Consider the following 15,389-nt stretch of genomic DNA (forward strand, 5'->3'; position numbering starts at 1 on the left):
TTATCGCCATGAAGATGAAAAGAGTTACTTGGAAATAAGCTGCAAAACTGCTCCAATCAGAATGCAAGTGGAAATCAATAATTCATTCTCATACATCTTCCTGTACTTTGCTGGCAATTGCAGACAAAATTAATGGCAACTCTGACAGCCAAAAGGAATGACTCTACCATATTTCCCCAGGAGGGTTGCACCGTTTCAGTCTCAGTGGCATAGTCTCTACATTTTTCACACTCCTAGCTCTGAGAACTTATGAGTCAGATATTCCTGTGACTTAGCTTTATCTATAGTCTGGGCAATTATTATTTTTACCTAGCCAAAAATAATGTTTCCATTTGCAAGAAACAGTCATTCCTTGAGTTTAACAGAAGCAAAATTCAGTAAAACTCGAATCAGTCAAGACCATTTAGGAGCTGTAGGGAGAGGCATCAATAAATATTTCACAAGGTCTGTGGCCTATGGTAAAGGAGGGGTCATCAGGTGCATAAGCAGAGATCACTTGATTGTCAAGAACAGAAATCCATTAAAGTTAATCTAGGTAGAATAGAGTTCAGAACAAGGAAAAAATAAGCAGTCTCATGAACACCTAAAGGCAAGAAAATGTCCTAGGGTGGCTAAAATGTTGTCAGAAACTGCTCTCTTTCTTTTTCTTTTGAGTTCCTGTCACAGAAACAGAGTAGACCCCCTGTTTACAATTTAGTTTTAATGTTGAGAATGATAATATCACATACACACACACCAGGAGACTATGAAAAGATTTTTTTTTCACATAATAATGCTATCTGGGGAGAACAGGGCAGGGTTTCAGGAAGTTCCAAAAATGGCTTGAGAAAGCAAGATGGGCAAATGCCTTTAGAGTTTATTATACTTGGGGGCGGGGCTGGAGTGAGGGTTCTCAAACTGGGCCTTGCCTGGTTTGGACTTTCTACCAGTTCCAAAGGAGGGAGCACCAGGTCTTCCTTATCAGCTTGCTTAGATGTGGAGCAGAAGAGAAAGGAGGGGGATGCTCAAAAGCTGTCAGCAGTCAAACATTAAAAATGTGAGCCCAGTCTATATTATGCTCTCCCTCTCCCACTGGGCCCCAATACTCTGGGATCTCAGCTTCTCTCTGCACGTGTTCCTTTATCTTCTTTGAGGATCTACTCCTGTAAGTCTCTTGTTTTCTGTGTGTCTCTGGGGGCTGTGTTAGTGATGGAAAAACTGTGGCCATAACTCTCAGTGACCTGTAAATGTTAGCGTCTATCACACTGTAAATAGCTAAACCTCTGTATCTAAATTCAGGAATAAGAGAAAGAAAGGGAGACAAGAAAATAAAGAGACAGAGGTATAGAAAATGAATCCTATGTTTGGATTTCCCCTGGGCAAGGTATCAACTCTGGCCCATTCCTTTCTGTCCAATGAGGTCAAGTCATGTGGTCCAACTATGGCCACTCAAGTGCCCTGTTTCTAAAGGTACTGTGGTTCAGGTCAATTTTAATAAAGGGAATGCTGACAAGAAGAATATATGGCATCTTGAATACACTAAGTCTACACCAAGAATTGCATTGCAAGATAAAATTGGAGGACCATTATATTCACGTTGATCACAAACGATGGGAGAACAAAAAGAGATATGGTTGACTAAGGACATGATGATCCAGTACTCAGCATGGTATGCTGTACAAATTAGGCACAGAGGTAACTGATTAATTATTGATTGAATGAGGTCAGAAATAAACAAAAGGTCAGTCATATTAGTAAAGAGAGACAGGTAGATCCATCATTCAATAAATGTTTATTGAGAACCAACCATGTTTTAAGTATTGTTCTAAGCACTAGCGATATATATCAGTAATCTAAACAGAATGTGAAGCTGTGGTCAGGGAAGGGAGATAGTTAATAAACAAATAAATAAATAATTCATAATATAATGTGATATATTACATATAGTGATAAGAGTATTTTTATGAAACATAAACAACAGAGTTCTATGTGGGGGAATTTGTTGGCTCAAGTCAGTAAACTTCAAAGCCAAATGGTATAATCCAGACTGGGAACCAAACTCTGTGTTGCTCAGAATCTCCTTTTTTGTACTTTTTCTTGAGAGAGACTCTTAAAATCATTGAACCTGGGTAAATGAATTACGGTTAAATTGGAAAAAGATGGACTCATTAAAAGTACCCAGATTTCTTTGCGATTTGGGGGAACGGATTTATAACCACATGGCTTCTTATTTAGGACTCTAAACAAATGTGTAGGGTTGACCATCATCACATGGACCCCCCAGCAAACACACACACGATACCATTCAGAACTTCATTGCCTGCTCCATAGAAATTTTCCTGTCCCATAAATGATTCTTTACAGATTCCTCACCTGGTGAGCTGACAGTGTTAAGACAGAGAGTACTTCCATTTCTGTCTTTTTTCTACACAGAACAACTAAATAAAATACAAAAACACATTTGTTTGAAGGCAAAAGTGAGCTGCTAGGGCTCACTCTTATTAGAATTTGAAATACCAAGATCTTGGAAAGATGTGAAGTTCATTGAGGTGAGTCTAACATAATTTCTCCAGTTAAAATATGATTTGTAGTCCTTTCCAAATTCAGGCCTTCACATTAAGGCCTTCACATTCAGGCATTCACATTATCATTCACATTTATCAAGATAAAATACAAGTGAATGTTGATGTTTGTCCTCAGGGATTTCATCATCTGGTAACATTTGTTTTCTTTCCTGAGCCCTTCATAAGCCATGATATCCAGGCCAAGGTAATCATTTATAGGCCCTAATTTGGACTAGAGCTTCTGAGATGCCTTGGCCCCAGGGATACTGCTGAGTTTTGGGTGTACCCCACAATGTCTACCTAAAATACATCAAGTTTCAAAGAGCAAACAGATTTTTTAAATCCCTATGCTGTGTATTTATGACAATCTAAAGCAGGAGACTAAAACAAGGAACACAGGATATCAGAGGGCAACACTTATCTTCCGATCAAATCAGCTATTCTCCAGGGTTTCCATCTCAGTGACTGAACCCTCTCTCCAACTAGTTACTTATGCCAGAAACTTGGAAGTAATCTTTGATATCTCCTCAACACTCAGCTCTATCATTACAAATCCCTGTCAGCTATACAACAAAAATATATCTAATTTTAATAAAGTCCAATTAACAATGTTTTCTTTTATGATGAGTACTTTTTGTATCCTGTTTAAAAAATACTTGCTTAATTCTCCTGTATTGTTTTTCTAGAAAATTTATTGTTTAAACTTTGATATTTTCCATTCAGATAGTCAATTTGCCCATTTTGCTTACTGAAAAAAAACACAATCTTTTCTTTATTAAATTGAAAGTGGCAGGACTTCCCTGGTGGTGCAGTGGTTAAGAATCTGCCTGCCAATGCAGGGGACATTGGTTCGATCCCTGGTCCGAGAAGATCCCACATGCCGCAGAGCAACTATGCCCATGCACCACAACTACTGAAGCCTGCATGCCTAGAGCCCGTGCTCCACAGCAAGAGATGCCACCGCAATGAGAAGTGTGTGCACCCCAAAGAAGAGTAGCCCCTGCTCGCCACAGCTAGGGAAAGCCCACACACACGCAATGAAGACCCAATGCAACCAAAAATAAATAAATAAATTTATTAAAAAAAATTGAAAGTGGCAAGTTTGTAGTAAAACAGATAACTATATATGTGTGACTATGTTTCTAGGCAATATGCTCTATTCCACTGATCAATTTATCCATTTGTATCTGACTTTTTTATGTGAGATTCATCCACATTATTGAATTTAGTAATATTTATCCTTTTTGTTGCTGTAGTAGTCCACTGAATGGTTATACTATATTTTACTTATTCAGTCTACTACTTGTGAATATTTTTTTGCTTCTACTTTTAGCTATTATGAATAATACCGCTATGAATGTTCTTGTAAGTGTCTTCAGGTAGACAAAAGCACTCATTTCTGTTGGGTATATACTCTGGAGTAGAATTACTAGGTCATATGATATCCTTGCTTACCTGTAGTAGATACTGTTAAGTGGTTTTCTAAAGTGATTGTATGGATTTATATTCAAATCATCAAAGAAATAGGTCCAGTTCCTTTACATACACACCAGTATTTGGCATTACTAGACATTTTACTTTTAGCTGTCCTGGTGGGAAGTAGTGATATCACACTGTAGTTTAGATTTGCGTTTCCCTGATGACTAATGGTGACCCTGAGTTCACATCCTCTCAGGCGCATGCCAAAATCACACCTATCTGAAGAACAGCTAGCAATGTAAAAGGCTGGAAGCTAGCAGAAAAGATCTTCTATAAATAAAGACATAAAGATGGAACCACAATGAGACAGATAGGAGGGGTAGACTCACAATATAATCAAATTCCATACCCCCTAGGTGGGTGACCCACAAACTGGAGAATAATTATATTGCAGAGATTTTCCCACAGGAATGTGAGTTCTGAGCCTGACGTCAGGCTCCCTGGCCTGGGGGTCCAGCAACAGAAAGATGATTCTGCAGAGCATTTGGCTTTGAAGGCCTGTGGGGCTTAATCGCAGGAGTCCCACAGAACTGGGAGAAATACAGAGTTCATTCTTAAAGGGCACACACAAAAACGCACACATACCTGGACTTACAGCAAAATCAATAATTTGATAGGACACTGGGCCAGACCTACCTACTGGTCTTGGAGACTCTCCTGGAGAGGCGAGGGGTGGTTGTGGCTCACTCTGGGGACATAGGCATGGATGTCAGAAACACTGGGGAATATTTAACCATGTGAACACAGCGGCTACCATCTTGGCTCATTAATGTCAAGACCTGGCCCCACCCAACAGCCTGTACGCTCCAGCACCGGGACACCGCAGGCCAAACAACTGAGTGTGGACACAGCCTCACCCATCCGCAGACAGGCTGCCTAAAGACTAAAGAACCCACAGTTGCCTCTAGACACACCCCTGGACATGGGCCAGCCCATCAGAGAACCAAGACACAGCTCCACCCAGGAGTGGGCAGGCATCAGCCCCTCCCACCAGGAAGCCTGCACAGCCTCTAGACCAGCCTCACCAACCAGGGGGCACAGACACCAGTAGCAAGTAAACTTCAATCCTTCAACACAGGCCAGACCTTACCCTAGAACAAGCTGGGCTCTGACCCTGTCCACTAGCAGGCCAACACAATCTTTAGGACATCCTGGACCCCATACCCAATACTCAACTGTGTCAAGAACTGGTGCCCACCCACCGACAACCTGAAACAAGCTCTGGGATCTCTGGGCCCTGAAGCCAGACTCCAAGAGTCAGCTCTGCCTGCAGGTAGTCCAGTACTAACCCCAGGATCCAGCTTCATCTGCTACTGGGTGGGCAACAGTCCCAGAGTCTTTGAGACCCTGACCAAGTCCACCAGTGAGCCAGCACTAGCCTTGGGGTCCCCTAGGATCCTGCAGTCACCTTGTGACTAGGCCCTGCTAAACAGCCAGCAGCATCCACACAGGGCAGGAGGACCTGGCAACCAACAGATTAGGGGCCAACCAGGCCTACCAGACCACCCACATAGTCAGCCCACCACAACAGAAGGACCCATGCACCCCTCTTAGGGGGAACCCCTAAGAGCATGTAGCTTAGGTGACAAAAGGGGAATGCACTGCTGGGACACATAGGTTGCCTCTTATAGGGGGCCACTTCTCCAAGGTTGAGAAATGTAACTAACCTACCACATACATAAAAATACAAGTGGCAAAGTGATTCAGTTATACATATACATGTATCTATTCTTTTTCAACACTTTTCTGTATACCTGAAACTAACACAACATTGTTAACCAACTATACTCCAATATAAAATAAAGTTAAAAAAAATACAAATAGCAACTCAGACAAAATGAGGCAGCAGACGAGTATGTTACAGATGAAGAAACAAGATAAAACCCCAGAAGAAGAACTAATAAAGTGGAGATGGGCCATCTACCTGAGAAAGAGTTCAGAGTAATGATCGTAACGATGGTAAAAGAACTCTCAGGAGGAAAATGGATGCACAGAGTGAGAAGTTAGAAGTTTTTAACAAAAAGTTAGAAAATATAAAGAACGACCAAACAGAGATGAAAAATACAATAACTGAAATGAAAAACACACTAGAAGGAATCAATAGTAGACTAAATGATTCAGAAAAAATATATATATATATATATATATAAAATCTCCACTTCTTTCCAGCCACAGTGCCATTTGAACACTGCAGATGTTCTATAATAATTAATTCCTGTCCCTCCCTCCAATCCAGTAGCCACATTGATAATTTTAAAATGTAGATCTCTTACTTTATCCTGTGCTTAAAATCCTTCAATGGCTCCAATCGAATTTAGGATAAAATCCAACATTTTAATTTGAAACACAGGCTTTACCTAATTTTTCACCTGGCCCATAGTAGCTCTAGAAATTCTATAGAGGAAGGGCTTTCATCTAAGGTTCACAATTTGTCTTGATTTGCTTACATAAGACTTACATAGATTTGATAAAATGTCAAGAACAAGATATAGCTAGTGAAGATTGTAAGGTGCGGTAGATTGAATTATTGGCTGTCATTCTTCACCTTGTCCTGTATTCGTGTCCTTTGCCATGTAACTGTGGATTTCCTACCACAGATGTTGGAGTACCCCCCTCCTTATCTTTGGCCTCAGCTACCTGACTTGCTTTAGCATGAGATGTTAGCAGATGTGATGGGGTTTAAATGTGTGTGGGCACTTCTGCCAGCACCATGAGCTCGCTGTTCCCAGAAGAAGGATAAAAGACACCAGGAGCAGATCAGCCTCAGTTCATTCATAGACTCATGAGCCAGATGTAAATGTTTATTTTTGTATCCCACTGAGAATATATAGTTGTTTGTTAAGCAGAATTATTGCTGTGACATTGACATGAGACCTAAACCCACCCTAACCACTCTTTTTATTGCCGTTGTCCTTGCTCACCTGGCCACTTTTTTTGCATCAATAGTTCCTTAGATCTATGTTTCAACCATACTAACCTCCTTTCAGCTCATAACATTTGCAAAGTTGTATTTGACCCAAAGTCCATATAATATGCTATCTTTCTGGTTGAACTGATTAATGCTAGATATTGATAGAGCGATTAAGTTTAAATATCATTGTCAAATTTTAACAATATTCATTAGAAAATAGACATAAAATAGATGAAGGAATTTGCCATTTAAACTTAATCATAACAAAGGCAGGCAATAAAAGAAACAAAGTGAAAAGAAACAATATGAAAGCATGATGGGTAGAAAACAAAAATACAGTATTAGTATTTTGTTTTTAATGCCAGAAAACTGATTCTAGTATAAATTACAATATGTGTGTGTGCGTGGGGGCATTACATACCAGTCAAGTCAGTCTCCAACACCAGGTGACTGTCCTACAATTCACTCAATTCTAATACAATCTCCCTGGAGATAGCATCAGATCCTATAGGTTAAGGGTTCAGTCACATAAGACTGCCTCCACCCACTTCAGATTCCAATCACAAGTCCAGTTTGTCACCTGTGCTTCTGACACATTGGTTGCGTAAAGCAGAGGTTCCCATGTCCTCCTCCTTGGGTTCAATTACTTTGCTAGAGCAGCTCACAAAACTCACGAAAATTTACCTACATTTACCAGCTTATTATAAAAGGGTATGATAAAGGAGACAGATAAACATCCAAACAGAAAACATGCATAGAGCAAGCCATATGGAAAGGGGTGAGGAGCTTCCATGTCCTCTCCAAGCCTGCCATTCTCCCCAAATTTTCATGTGTTCACCAACCCAAAAGCTCTCTGAATCTTGTCCTTTTTTGTGCTTTTATGGAGGTTTCATTACATAGGCATGATTGATTAAATCATTGGCAGTTGGCAATTGATTCAAACTCCAGCTTTGCCCCTTCCCCAGAAATCAGAAGTTGGAACTGAAAGTTCTAAGCCTCTATTCATGGTTGGTTCCCATGGCCAGCAGCCCCATCCTTAGGCACTTTCCAAAAGTCACCTCATAAACATAAACCCAATTGTGGTGGAAAGACATTTGTTATGAATAACAACATACCTATTTTATCTTTATGGCTCTGAATCAATTTCAGGAACTGAAGACAAGAGACCAAATATTATGGCAAAAGATGCTCCATTTACTCTTATCACTCTGGAAATTCAAAAGTGAACCAAGAACAGTGGATGAAGACCAAATAAAATTTTTTTGTATTATAAATCAGGATATCACAGCCAGGAATAATAATTTTGAATGGGTTAGATTCTCACAATTAAATTCAAAGAGTCAAATTTGGAAATAAAGAATAGAAAAAATTATATAAGTCAATGTTAACAAAGAGAAAATAGAACAGGCAATATAATGCAAAAATATAATTCAAAGAGGGAAATATTAAACAAGCCATTCTTTTCCAAAAGTACAATTCAACTTCTTGATATGACTTCTATGGACTACTTCATTGTATTCCCCTGTCCTTTGGCGTCTGGTTGGGTTAGGCCCAAGGAAGATCTAGGAGGATAGAGAGTGGAAAGGGAGTAAATGAGGTATTATACTCCTTCACTTCCTCTCTGCAAGGGCCACAGTGGATTAGCCATGTCCTCTTCCAAGGCTGTAGCTGCAGACGGGTAACACTTCTCACTGCGTCTTCTCCTACAGCTGCATCTACAGTAACTCTCTCCAGGTCAGTTAAATGCTGCTTCATCTTGCCCCTTTGAGGCTAAGGCTGATAATGCCTCCCTGCCTCCCAGAGGCTGTTAACTCAAGAGGGCTTCACCATCTTTGGGTGGTTTCCTTTAACCAAGTTCAAGCTTCGTAAGTACACCCTGTAATAAAATTCTTTTCATTTACCTTGCTTGAGTGTGCTGCTTCCTGATGCAAACCTGGATTTGTATATAAACACATAAATATATATTTTATATATGCAGTCTTTGCTTTATTATGCTTGGCAGATATTACTTTTTTCTTCATTACAAATTGAAGGTTTGTGGCAACCTGCATCAAGCAAGTATATCAGCGCCATTTTTCAACAGCATTTGCTCACTATGTGTCTCTGTGCCTCATTTTGGTAATTCTTGAAATGTTTCACACCCTTCACCAGCAAGAAGATAACAACTGGCTGAAGGCTCAGGTGATGGTTAACATTTTTTAGCAATGAAGTATTATTTAATTAAGGTATGAACTTTTTTTTTTAGACAATGCTATTGCACACTTAATAGACTACAGAAGAGTGTAAACATAACTTTCATATATACTGGGAAACCAGAACATTTGTGTGACTCAATTTATTGTGATATTCACTTTATTGCTATGGTTTGGAACCAAACCCACAATATATCCGAGGTGTGCATGTATACATATATTTAAAGCAATGAATAGAAGCATCTGGAAATTATTGCTTAAATAAATGCAGACGTTAATTTGACTTTCCACATTGTAAGGAATAAGCTCAAAATTTAAAACATTATTCAGCTGTCAAGAAATACTTTCAATTTGTAACGAAGTCAAATAGTAAGCCTCTCTGTAGTTAGTCCTGCCATTTTAAGAGATTAAGTGTTAGGTTGTAATGTACACATCATTGTGTTAATCAGAAAGACTGTTCTGAACATTAAAGATGCTTAAGTTCGGGCTTCCCTGGTGGCGCAGTGGTTGGGAGTCCGCCTGCCGATGCGGGGGACGCGGTTTCATGCCCCGGTCCGGGGGGATCCCACATGCCACGGAGCGGCTGGGCCCGTGGGCCGTGGCCGCTGGGCCTGCGCGTCCGGAGCTTGTGCTTCGAGGTCGGGGTGGGGGGGCACAGCAGTGAGAGGCCCGCGTACCGCAAAAAATAAAAAATAATAAAAAGTAAATAATGCTCAAGTTCTTAAATATTTATATTGCCATGTGTAGAATATATGATTTATAGAATTGCTGTTTTTTTAATTAAGTTCTTTTCCCCAAAATTCAAAAAATAGCCATATTGTTGAATTTCATTATTTCTGACACTGTCTGCACGCCTAGAATTTTACAGACGAACAGGGAAAGGAAAAGACAAGAAAACAAAGAAAATCTCTGTCATACCCAGGCCAGATATGGCCCTCAGAAACATTGTGAATTAGACAAGTTCTTCTCAGTTCAGATTTAAACACCTTCCTAACACAAGCCTAACATCCTGTTTTTCTCTCAAAACCTATCCTCAATCCTTTGCTTTTCATTCATATTTCATTTACCGATAAAACTTGAAATTCCGTCTTAATTTATTTCAATATTCTTCCCTATGTCCTTGAATCCTCTTAATGCTGGCACATCAAAGACTCCCAAAGCTGAGAATCTTGACGCATCACTGAATCTCCAAGTCATAGCACCATTTTATACCAATAACCCTCGTTTATTGAGTACCTACTATATGCCAGGCTCTGCCCTAAATCCTTCATGCATTCTCTCACATTTAATCTTCACAACTGCTATCATGTAGATACTCTGACTATCCCTGCTTCATAGATGAAGTTTCTGAGACACCAAAGAGGTTTTCTTCTCAAGCTACACAACTTTTAAACCGCTGAGATAGTAAAGGAGGTCTATTTAACACGAGAGACAGTGCACTTAAATTCTGTGTTGTCCTGTGGTCTTAAGAAGGTGTCCAATGCACAGTTGTTTAATACATAGATTCTAATACATAGAGAAATTCTAATACATAGAGAAATTTGTGGAAACTCTTAGCTAGAAAATGGTCTCTGTTCCAATAGGACCTGGATTTCTCTTCTTCATTCCAGTTGTTTTTGCAAACAAAAGAGACAAAGTACCTTGTAAATCAAAGGACTAATTGTGAAATTTTTCTTGATCACGATTTTATAGGCAGTATCATTCAGATCAACTGGGTTTGAAAAATGGCTGAAATTTAAACTGTCTTAATCAAAACTTTCTTTTAAATATATGCTCTGCTTTAGTATTTAAAGAGCACATATTGCTGTGGTTCTTATCAGAAGGTCACACCAAGATAAATTACAAGTGGAAGAGGGGAGAAATGGCAAGGGAGAGGAGTGGGGATTTGTGCCAGAAGGAAATAGCAGACCCAGCGGGAAGACATTTGGATCAATGGGGGACAGTCAGGGTCGATGAATGTAAGGAGGAAAGTAATCTAATTCTTATTACTGTCCATATTTGTAGAACTGAAAAGGGCAGGTCCAAAGCATAGTCCCTCCAAGGAAGGTTTTCTTAGGTTCTAGGGAAAGATCCTGCCAGAAGAGTCTGAATCCTTCTCTAAGTCCTATCTGTCACTTACTAGACAATGTCTCGCCTTGGGGGAATTGCATCTTACCAGGATGAGGGACTTTGTATAAAGGCTGCAAATGCTGGTTAGCAGCAGTATTGGCATCAAGGTCTTTTCCTTGTTTTACCTGTTTTAGCTACCAAAAGGTATTTTGGGTATACCAAAAAGTATTTCTTTGTTTCTCTGAATCTCCTAGCTAATGACTTCTCTCTCAGACTCTTTAACCACTGTTACATCAGCTCCTGGGTCCCCCCAAAGTTCTGTTTACCTAATAAGTGACATGCCTAAAATTCATGACAAAAGTCAATATAGTCCGACAACTCCATTTATCAATGTATTATGAATATTTCCGTCACTTATCTAGGACTTTGAAAGTCATAAAATCCACCTAAGAACTTTTTTAAACAAGAAAGATAATTTTAACACAACTATATGCGATGAACTATAAATAATACACAGTGTAGATTTAATTTTAAATCATCTTCCTTCTCCACTACTGTTAGTTCTGGTTTTATCTGATTCTTTCTTGTTCTTTCCCTTCCCTGATTGACCAGGATCTTTCTCTGTGCATTTATTGCATAATGGTAGTTAACTCCTACTACCCATTCTTCCTTATTATTTTTTTAATAAGATAAATTTTGGTTGTGTATGTGGTCACCCAGATAAAGTCTACATTTTCCAGCCTCCCTTGCAGATATGTATGGCCATGTGATTAGGGTTTGGCCAATGGAATTTGTCAAGGCAATATGTTTAACTTCTGGAACATGCCTTTTCCTGCAGACTGTCCTGTGGAAGTGAAGGAGAGCCATCTGTGAACGCGCAGACAAGGCAATACCCTCAAGAGAGAAGAGCAACAGCATGAGTGGATCTCGGTCCTCAGTATGGTCAAAGTCACCCTACCAGACTTGGACATGACTTCCTGCTCAGAGATGAGAGCAAAGTAAACTTTCATACTGTTCAAGCCATTTTGTTTGGAGTCTTATTCTTACAACAAGCAAGCCTACATCCTAACAACTATATTGTGTTCTTGTCCCACACCATTTTTTTTTTTTTTTTTTTGCGGTACGCGGGCCTCTCACTGTTGTGGCCTCTCCTGTTGCGGAGGACAGGCTCCGGACGTGCAGGCTCAGCGGCCATGGCTCACAGGCCCAGCCACTCCGCGGCACGTGGGATCTTCCCGGACCGGGGCACGAACCCGTGTGCCCTGCATCGGCAGGCGGACTCTCAACCCCTGCGCCACCAGGGAAGCCCCCACACCATTTTTCATTGGATTGGTCACTCCATGTACCAGGATCTTTTACTATTAATCAAGCTCTTGGTTTGTAATTGTCCAAAGTTTGGGTTTTAGAGTTGCCACCAACCAAATTTAAATAAGAGTTTCTTCATTCCAATGTACCTACTGTAATCTGTTTCATATGCAGGAAATAATCTTTCCTTGTTTTCATAGACATTCTGGAAGAGAAGCTTGCAAGTATGGAGGTTTCCTGAATGTGCAAATGGAGAATCTTTGGGGAGTATATGTCCGTACCACCCCTGGTCTTTTAAACTCAATCCCTTTGCTCGTGCTCTGCATTCCAGATAGCATACAAAATCAAACCAATAAAGAGGAGTGCAAAGTTTAAACAATTTCCCTACACCCTTCTGAAAACTTTGTTTACAGTATATAACATTAGTTCATTTTCATTAAAAATCATCTTAAATCCCAGAAAAAAAATAACAAAATTGCCAATAAGTCTGGCATCGTTCATAGTATTTTGTATTAACCATTCATAGTATTTTTGGTGTATATCTTCCTGTTTTGTTTCTGTTATTTTTCAAAATAAATGTAATACCAATATAAATTTTTCATACTTAAAAACTAACTAAACTCTATATCATGTGTATTAGAGCATGTTAACTGCTATAACAAACAACTCCAGTTGCAGTGCTTAATGTAACAAAGGTGTATTTCTCATGTAACTAATAGCAGAATATGGTTCAGTTGGGACATTTACTCCATTCGGTCATTCAGAGACCCAGCTCCTTCCATCTAGTGGCTATGCCATCTTCTGGTGCTTCAGAAGTCCTACACAAAATTCTCTAGATCTGGCAGGGAGATAAGAGTTAAGCTGAATGCATGGAGGATCTCATAGGATCATAGGAGATTTCAGGAGTCAGGTTTAAAAGTGGCACCCATGACTTCTGACTACATTCTATTGACTGAAACTCAGACATTTAGGAACACTTAAATTCAAGAGTCTGGGGAATGCAGTTTAGCTGTGTGCTGAGGAAGAAAAGGTCACAGCTTTGATGAGCGTCCCTTTTATCTCTACAACATAGTATTTTCTCCTGTGATTTAAATATTCTTTGAAAATGTGACTTTAAATGATTACATAGGTTTGCTTCCTGCTTATTCAGATACTCATATCCCTGGTTCTTGTATTGCTGACTGTGTATCCCAGCTTCCATTTCTGGTTTTAGAAGTACCATTAAATTTCCATGTTGTCTTTCTATCCATTTCTTGATTCTGTTCTCTCTTCTTGCTTCAGCATCTCATCACAGTGTTCATGAAGAATTTTCTACTCCCAATTTGAGCCTGCAGAAACCTAATTAGCTCCAAAAGTTGATGTTCATTTGGAGAAATGGGAAGTAGGAGGAATATCTGGAATCTGTCAACCATTCACCTTTCTTTGTTTGTGAATAGCTCCCTATTTTATTTGGAGATACTATCCCCATCCACTGCTCTCAGATCATGAACTTCAAATGGAACTGACTCTACCCATAAGTCCAGGGATAGAATTCAAACCCATGTCTGGTTGATTAGAACATCATATTCTCTTCTTCAAAGTAGTTATTTCAGAGAAAGGAGAGTGTGTGTAAGAAAGTCTGAAACTCAAGAGGAAAGTAGACAGATTCTTAATTTCAACATTTTAACTATTGGATACATGATTTCCAGATTTCTGAAATCTGTATGCCAATGGATTTTTAAGTTTTTTGTAAACCAGCACATTCCAATTTGGATTGGGTGTCTGCCTCTTTTAATAAAGAGGCCCAACTGATAATAAATATGGAGACATGGGGAGTAGTTAAGGTTTTATCAGTTCAAGGAGTTACGACTCCAGGAAAAGAAAATAAAGTGACATCTAGTAAATAGCAGAACACGTTAAAAAATGAAAAAAATTAAAAACATTCTTTCTTCTTTTTTTTTTTTTTGCAGTACGCGGGCCTCTCACTGTTGTGGCCCCTCCTGTTGGGAAGCACAGGCTCCGGACGCGCAGGCTCAGCGGCCATGGCTCACGGGCCCAGCCGCTCTGCGGCATGTGGGATCTTCCCAGACCGGGGCACAAACCCGTGTCCCCTGCATCGGCAGGCGGACTCTCAACCACTGTACCACCAGGGAAGCCCTAAAAGCATTTTTATTGAGCAACTCAGTAAACTGAAAGAGTAAAGCAAAAGAGGAAGAGAGTATTAGAACAAGTCCATCGTATAGCAGATAAAGTTTCAAAGCTGGTTCAGTAATTAATTCCAAGAATATCGAGCATCTGTTGTGGAATCCTTTTAAGCTCAGCTAGGTAAGCTTCACTAGTTAAAACACAGGTATATTCCTAAAGTGTAACGTCCACATAATCTCTCTATTTTTGTAAGATTAGGCTTCATATCTCAAGTTGCCAAAAAAAATTGTTTAATACGGTGTTCCAGCTCAACCTGAACAGAAATTGAGTGTGGACTTGGCCAGAGGTCAGCTACCAAATGCCTAGGGAAAAGGCAGTGATTCCTCAGAGAAAGACATGGAAAAGAAAAATGGATTCTCCATTGTCATTGTCTCAGTGCTTAGATGTCTTCCTGGGTCATGGATTTAGGAAGGGTTTTCCTTTTGCAGGGATTGTTAGATGAAGGGGAACATGTGACAGTTTACAGTTAAAATCTGGCTGATATTATCCCTTAGGTTGTTTAAACCTTGATGGAGAAATTGTCACAACAGTTACCTTCCTATAACACGAGGTGGGAGTTTAACTATAATATAACTATACCTTTGTGGTAGGCCATTTCTTGGTTCTTGGAAAACCATGCAAATGGGTTATTTACTTATGCAAGTACTTTTTAGAGATTATAATCAGAAATAGAGGTGTCTCAGAAGCTGTGGAATTGAGGCGATGAACTGTTTGATGTGAATGTTT

Source organism: Lagenorhynchus albirostris, chromosome 9 (assembly GCF_949774975.1).
Source record: "Lagenorhynchus albirostris chromosome 9, mLagAlb1.1, whole genome shotgun sequence".
Classification (NCBI taxonomy): domain Eukaryota; kingdom Metazoa; phylum Chordata; class Mammalia; order Artiodactyla; family Delphinidae; genus Lagenorhynchus; species Lagenorhynchus albirostris.